Below are 6,808 nucleotides of genomic sequence, written 5' to 3'. Positions count from 1 at the left end.
CAGAGGCATGACAAGCTTCTGCATGTCATTTATTATGCCAGTCGCGTTCTAAATGATGCCCAGAAAAATTACACAACCACAGAAAAAGAACTACTTGCAGCGGTTTACGCCATTGACAAGTTCAGATCATACTTAGTAGGATCAAAAGTGATTGTGTATACTGACCATGCTGCTCTTAAATATCTACTCACAAAGCAGGATTCAAAACCCAGGCTCATCAGATGGGTATTGCTTCTGCAAGAGTTTGATATAGAAATAAGAGACAGAAAAGGGACAGAGAACCAAGTGGCTGATCATCTGTCCCGGATAGAGCCAGTGGAAGGGACGTCCCTCCCCTTTCTTGAGATCTCTGAGACGTTCCCTGATGAGCATCTATTTGCCATCCAGGAAGCACCATGGTTTGCCGATATTGCAAACTATAAAGCTGCACGGTTCATACCCAAGGAGTACAATAGAATACAAAAGAAGAAATTAGTCACTGATGCAAAGTACTACTTGTGGGATGAACCCTATCTCTTTAAGAGATGTGCAGACGGAATTATCCGTAGGTGTGTCCCCAGAGAGGAAGCACAGAGGATCCTATGGCATTGCCACGGATCTCAATATGGAGGCCATTTCGGAGGTGAGCGAACAGCCACCAAGGTCCTCCAATGTGGCTTCTATTGGCCCACACTCTATAAAGATTCCCGAGAGTTTGTACGTAATTGTGACAGTTGCCAAAGAGCTGGTAATCTGCCTCATGGTTACGCCATGCCTCAACAAGGAATCTTGGAAATTGAGTTGTTTGACGTATGGGAAATTGACTTCATGGGACCTTTTCCGCCATCATATTCAAACACTTATATTCTGGTGGCAGTTGACTATGTATCAAAATGGGTTGAGGCTATTGCCACACCCACTAATGATACTAAAACAGTGCTGAAGTTCCTCCAGAAACATATCTTTAGCAGGTTTGGTGTCCCTAGAGTGTTAATCAGTGATGGGGGCACTCACTTCTGCAATAAACAGCTTTACTCTGCCATGGTTCGGTATGGAATTCGCCACAAAGTGGCCACACCATATCATCCACAAACCAATGGGCAAGCTGAAGTCTCTAACAGAGAATTAAAGAGAATCCTAGAACGGACAGTAAATACCCGTAGAAAGGATTGGGCAAGGAACTTGGATGATGCTCTGTGGGCTTACAGAACAGCATTCAAGACCCCTATAGGGACCTCTTCATACCAACTCGTGTATGGTAAGGCATGCCACTTGCCCGTGGAACTGGAACATAAGGCCTACTGGGCAACCAGATTCCTAAACTTTGATGCCAAATTAGCAGGAGAAAAACGATTGCTCCAGCTAAATGAGCTAGAGGAATTCAGATCCACAGCTTTCGAAAATGCCAAGCTTTATAAAGAAAAATAAAAAAAATGGCATGACAGAAAGCTGTCATCTAGAATCTTTGAACCAGGACAGAAGGTCCTGTTGTTTAACTCTAGACTCAGGCTATTCCCCGGGAAACTGAAATCCCGGTGGAGGGGACCATACGTGATTATAAGTGTGTCACCATATGGTTATGTGGAGCTTCAAGATATTGATTCTGATAAGAAGTTCATTGTCAATGGACAGAGAATCAAGCATTATCTTGAAGGCAACATTGAGCAAGAATGCTCAAGGCTGAAGCTAGATTAAAAGCTCAGCAAGGTCCAGCTAAAGACAATAAAGAAGCGCTTGCTGGGAGGCAACCCAGCCATGGGGCATCAATCCTCTAAGCATTTTTGCCCTATTTTTATTTTTATTTGTTTATATAAAGTTCACTGACACTAAGGTACAGAATCATTTGTATAAGTTTACAGGGTTACAGAAGGAATCGGCACACAAAACAGAGTAAAAGAGCTCAATGGCAAGAAAACACCAGTAAAGGGGCATTTTGGGCGTTCAGCGCCCAAAATGGGCATCCACTGGGCGCTGAACGCCAGTAATGGCAGCATCTGGGCGTTCAACGCCAGAAATGGCCACCCACTGGGCGTTGAACGCCAGTAATGGCAGCAACTGGGCGCTGAACGCCCAGGAGATCAGCATTTGGGCACTGAACGCCCAAAACAAGCAGTGTTTGGGCGTTCAAACGCCAGGAAGACAGGGAGGAGCCAAATCCAGTTATCCCACACGTATTTCCATTTTAATTTCAAATTTTATGCTTCAATGCATGATTTTTACATAAACATATCAAGAACCCTGGTTTCTAAAATCCCTAATTTCTAAAAATCCATCATTCCAAATTCAATCCAACTCTTTTCAAAATCTTTTCTGAAAACAAATCTATCTTTTTCACTCAAAAATCTTTTCAACTAATCCATATCTTTTTCAAATATCCATATTATCTTTTTCAAAATTCAGAGTTATCTTTTTCAAAAATCTATCATATCTTTTCAAAATTAAACTCTATCTTCTATCTTATCTTTTTCAACTCAATCTTTTTATCTTATCTCTTCCATTTTTTTTCGAAAAGCCACCCCCCCACCCCTTTAAAATTGGGTTCGGCCTCCCCCCTCCTCCATCAACAAGTGCACCTCGATCTCCTTCTATCCCTCTCCTTTCTTTTCTTTTGCTTGAGGACAAGCAAACCTCTAAGTTTGGTGTGTTTTTCCGAGATCACTAAGATCATGGCTCCCAAAGGGAAACAATACACTCCAAGAGGCAAGAAAGAGAGCGTTCCAAAACCACTTTGGAATCAAGGGAAGTTCTTATCTAAAGAACATTCAGACCATTATCTTAAAGTAATGGGTCTGAGATCAGTGATCCCGGAAGTTAGATTCGATCTGAAAGAAGACGAATATCCGGAGATCCAAGAGCAAATTCGAATCAGGAACTGGGAAGTCCTAGCTAATCCTGAAACGAAAGTAGGAAGGAACATGGTCCAGGAGTTCTATGCTAATATGTGGCAGACTGACAAGCAAAGACTATCTGGAACTGCCTGCTACGAATTTCGGACCATGGTCAAGGGAAAAATTGTTCATACCACCCCTGACAAGATCAGAGAGATATTAAAGCTACCTCAGCTAAAGGATGATCCAGACTTCTTCAACAGGAGGATGATGAGAGCAGACATTGGCCTGGATAAGATTCTAGAGGACATATGTATCCCTGGAGCCAAGTGGACCACCAACACAAAGGGCGTCCCAAATCAACTCAAGAGGGAGGATCTCAAACCAGTTGCCAGAGGATGGCTGGACTTCATTGGGCGTTCTCTGTTGCCCACCAGCAACCGTTCTGAAGTCACAGTTAAAAGAGCAGTGATGATTCATTGCATCATGATGGGAAAGGAAGTGGAGGTTCATCAGCTGATTTCAACAGAGCTCTATAAGATTGCTAACAAAAATTCAAGAGAGGCCAGGTTGGCTTATCCAAGCGTGATTTCTCTGCTCTGCAAGGACGCTGGAGTCAAGATGGGAATAACTGAATATATCCTAATTGAAAAGTCAATCACCAAAGCATCAATGGAGAGACAACAAGCACAGGAGGATCATATCAAGAAGAGAGCACAGGAATTCCTCCCAGAGATTCCTCAAGCGGAATATTGGGAATATCTTGAGACGTCTGTCACCAAGATACAGGAAGCTATGGAGCAAATAATAAAACAACAGAAGGAACACAGTCAAATGCTGACCCATATGTTTAAAGAACAAGAGGAGCAGGGACGTGACTTAAGGGAACTGAAGCGCCAAAAGTCTTCTGTAATACCAAGCCTCCCAAGGATCAGAGGAACCCCCATACCCCCAGAATAAAGGTTGTTAATTTCCAATTTCTGCCTTAACTCTGTGACAGTGTCCTTATAAAAGTACCTTAGAAGTCATATAGTAGTAATTAGTATCTATTTTGATTTTATCTCCAATTAAGCTATAGTTTATTTTTCTCATCATCATTAAACATGAATAAAGTAGTAGATCTTTTGAATAAGAGGCAATAAAATTTCGAGTTTTAATAAGAGAAATTCTAATTAGTTAAATGTGGTGGCAATGCTTTCTATCTTCTGAATGAATGCTTGAACAGTGCATATGTCTTTTGAATTTGTTGTTTAAGACTGTTAAATATGTTGGCTCTTGAAAGAATGATGAACATGAGACATGTTATTGATAATCTGAAAAATCATAAAAATGATTCTTGAAGCAAGAAAAAGCAGCAAAGAAAAAAGCTTGCAGAAAAAAAAAAAAAAAAGCAAGCAGAAAAAGCCAATAACCCTTAAAACCAAAAGGCAAGGGCAATTAAAAGGGATCCCAAGGCTTTGAGTATCAGTGGATAGGAGGGCCTAAAGGAATGAAATCCTGGTCTAAGCGGCTAAACCAAGCTGTCCCTAACCATGTGCTTGTGGCGTGAAGGTGTCAAGTGAAAACTTGAGACTGAGCGGTTAAAGTCAAGGTCCAAAGCAAAAAGAAGAGTGTGCTTAAGAACTCTGGACACCTCTAATTGGGGACTTTAGCAAAGCTGAGTCACAATCTGAAAAGGTTCACCCAATTATGTGTCTGTGGCATTTATGTATCCGGTGGTAATACTGGAAAACAAAGTGCTTAGGGCCACGGCCAAGACTCATAAAGAAGCTGTGTTCAAGAATCATCACACTGAACTAAGAGAATCAATAACATTATCTGAATTCTAAGTTCCTATAGATGCCAATCACTCTGAGCTTCAATGGATAAAGTGAGATGCCAAAACTGTTCAGAAGCAAAAAGCTACTAGTCCCGCTCATCTAAGTAGGATCTGAGCTTCATTCAAAAACTCTGAGATATTATTGCCTCTCAACCTATTAGTCTTCTATTTTATTTGTCTAGTTGCTTGAGGACAAGCAACAGTTTAAGTTTGGTGTTGTGATGAGCGGATATTTTATACGCTTTTTGGGGATAATTTCATATAGTTTAGAGTATGTTTTAGTTAGTTTTTAGTCTATTTCTAGTAGTTTTTAGGAAAAATTCATATTTCTGGACTTTACTATGAGTTGTGTATTTTTCTGTAATTTCAGGTATTTTTCTGGCTGAAATTGAAGGAGCTGAGCAAAAATCTGATTCAGGCTGAAAAAGGACTGCTGATGCTGTTGGATTCTGACCTCCCTGCACTCAAAGTGGATTTTCTGGAGCTACAGAACTCAAAATGGCATGCTTCCAATTGCATTGGAAAGTAGACATCCAGGGCTTTCCAGCAATATATAATAGTCCATACTTTTCACAAGGATAGACGATGTAAACTGGCGTTCAACGCCAGTCCTCTGCCCAATTCTGGCGTCCAGCGCCAGAAAAGGATCAAAAGCTGGAGTTGAACGCCCAAACTGGCATAAAAACTGGCGTTCAACTCCACAAATGGCCTCTGCACGTGAATTGCTTAAGTCTCAGCCCCAGCACACACCAAGTGGGCCCCAGAAGTGGATCTCTGCATCATCCATCATAGTCCACCCATATTTTGTAACCCTAGGCTACTAGTTTAGTATTTAAACAACTTTTAGAGACTTATTTTGTATCTCATGACATTTTCAGATCTAAACTTTGTATTCTCTGACGGCATGAGTCTTTAAACCCCATTGTTGGGGGTGAGGAGCTCTGCTGTGTCTCGATGAATTAATGCAAGTATTTCTGTTTTCCATTCAAACACGCTTGTTCCTATCTAAGATGTTCATTCGCGCTTAACTGTGATGGAGGTGATGAGCTGTGACACTCATCACCTTCCTCAAATCATGAACGTGTGCCTGACAACCACCTCCGTTCTATATACGATTGAATGAGTATCTCTTAGATTCCTTAATCAGAATCTCCGTGGTATAAGCTAGAACTGATGGCAGCATTCATGAGAATCCGGAAAGTCTAAACCTTGTCTGTGGTATTCCGAGTAGGATTCAAGGATTGAATAACTGTGACGAGCTTCAAACTCTTGAAGGCTGGGCGTTAGTGACAGACGCAAAAGGATAGTAAATCCTACTCCAACCGGATCGAGAACCAACCGGTGATTAGCCGTGCTGTGACAGAGCGCGTGAGCGTAGTTTTCACTGGGAGGATGGAAGGTAGCCATTGACAACGGTGATCCACCAACACACAGCTTGCCATAGGAGGGCGTGCGTGCGTGAATCAGAAGACAGAGGAAAGCAGAGATTCAGAAGACAAAGCATCTCCAAAATTCCAACATATTCTCCATTACTGCACAACAAGTAATCTTTAATTTATGCTCTCTTGGTTATTCACAATTCAACTAATAAACATAATTGACTTCCTGACTAAGATTTACAAGATAACCATAGATTGCTTCAAACCAACAATCTCCGTGGGATTCGACCCTTACTCACGTGAGGTATTACTTGGACGACCCAGTGCACTTGCTGGTTAGTGGTACGCGTTGTGAAAAGTGTGATTCACAATTCGTGCACCACATATAATCCTCTTATATTTGGGTAATTAGGATTTTTGTGGCATATAAACTAGAATTGAAATTCACCCTCTAATTGGAATTAATTGACCAAGGAATTGGCGGTTGATAAATTTTAGAGGAGACTAGAAAGGTCTAAGGAATTAGGGTCTAGTCACATATAGTTTGCCATGAATTAAATCTTGCATGATTAAAATAGTTAGTAAGAAAAGTCAATCTGGAAAATAGATAACTCTGAAGTCTTAATGTAAGACTCGGTTAATTAACGGCTAATTAACCCATAAATGAGAATTTATTCTAGAAATCCAAAAATGTTATTTTTATGGCTAAATGTGATAGAGGAGATTGAGACGAGAATTTCGGTACCAATTTTATAGAAATCGGACCAAGATTGGACCGAACGGGCCAAACCGGACCAACCGGA

The sequence above is a fragment of the Arachis ipaensis genome, chromosome B8, assembly GCF_059453495.1.
Source record: "Arachis ipaensis isolate K30076 ecotype BB chromosome B8, ASM5945349v1, whole genome shotgun sequence".
NCBI lineage: Eukaryota > Viridiplantae > Streptophyta > Magnoliopsida > Fabales > Fabaceae > Arachis > Arachis ipaensis.
This window is presented reverse-complemented; position numbering follows the sequence as displayed.